Genomic DNA, 1,451 nt, shown 5'->3' with positions numbered 1-1,451 from the left:
CTGCTGCCTTTAATAAGACCCTAATTACCTTAATTCCAAAGATCAAAAAGCCAAAGACTATGAAGGATTTTAGGCCTATTAGTTTGTGCAATGTTGTTTACAAGTTGGTTTCCAAGTGCATTGTTGTTCTGCTTAAGAATGTGCTTCACCATGTCATCTCAGAGACTCAAAGTGCTTTCCTTCCACATAGACTGATTACAGATAATGTCTTGGTAGCTTTTGAAATGATTCATAGCTTAAAGCACGGAAGGAGAGGCTCTAAGGGATATGCAGCTTTAAAATTGGACATGAGTAAAGCCTTCGATCGTGTTGAATGGTCATACATTGCTGCGGTTATGGGGAAAATGGGCTTCAATATTAGATGGATTTCTATTATCATGACGTGTTTACACTCTACTTCTTTTTCATTTCTCATAAATGGAGAAGTAACTGGCTCGGTTATTCCCTAGAGGAGGCTCCGTCAAGGTGATCCATTATCTCCGTACTTATTCTTAATATGCTCTGAAGGTCTCTCACGTCTCTTACAATATGAGGAATCCATTGGACGCCTCAAAGGCTTAGTTGTTGCCCGAAGTGCACCATCAGTTTCACACCTTTTATTTCCAGATGATAGCTTGCTTTTTTGTCAAGCCAATGACAGGTCTTGTGTTGCAATTAAAAGAGCATTAGACATCTATCATCGTGCCTCAGGACAGTTGCTTAACGAAGACAAATCGGTTATGTCCTTCTCTCATAATACTCTTGAGCATGTTCAACACTCTTTGAGTAACATTCGTGGTATGCCAATTAGTGAATGTCATGAAAAATATTTAGGCCTCCCAGCCTACTCCGAGCAAGATAAAAAACATTTGTTTGCGGATATTAAGGATAAAATCTGGAATTTATTGCATGCTTGGAATGACAAGTTATTCTCAATTGGTGGGAAATCCATTCCCACATATGCTATGAGTTGCTTTAAGCTTTCAAAGAGTTTCTGTAATCAACTTGACAGGATGATGGCACAATTTTGGTGGGGTTCTTCTGCTGATAAGAAAAAAAACACATTGGAAAAAATAGAAATTCCTTTGCAAAACTAAGATGGAAGGGGGTATGGGTTTTTGTTCTTATGTTCATTTTAACCAAGCTTTACTAGCAAAGCAAGCTTGGCAGATATTCCAAAATCCAACCTCATTGCTGTCTAGAATCTTGAAGGCTTAGTATTTCTCAACATCTGATTTCATGACAGCAAGGAAAGGAGGCTTTTCGTCCATGACTTGGTAAGGTATTTATTGGGGTCGAGAACTACTTACACAGGGACTAAGGCTTAAGGTTGGCAATGGCAGACAGATTAGATGTGCATCTGATCCATGGATTCTTGGTACTTCTATTTTTACACCTACTTTTTATTCAGGACATCCACATAATATGGTTTCCAACTACATAACAGCTGTAACAGATTAGAATTTAGACTT

Source organism: Cannabis sativa, chromosome 8, assembly GCF_029168945.1.
Source record: "Cannabis sativa cultivar Pink pepper isolate KNU-18-1 chromosome 8, ASM2916894v1, whole genome shotgun sequence".
NCBI lineage: Eukaryota > Viridiplantae > Streptophyta > Magnoliopsida > Rosales > Cannabaceae > Cannabis > Cannabis sativa.
The sequence above is the reverse complement of the archived record's forward strand: the minus strand, read 5'-3'. Positions refer to the sequence as shown.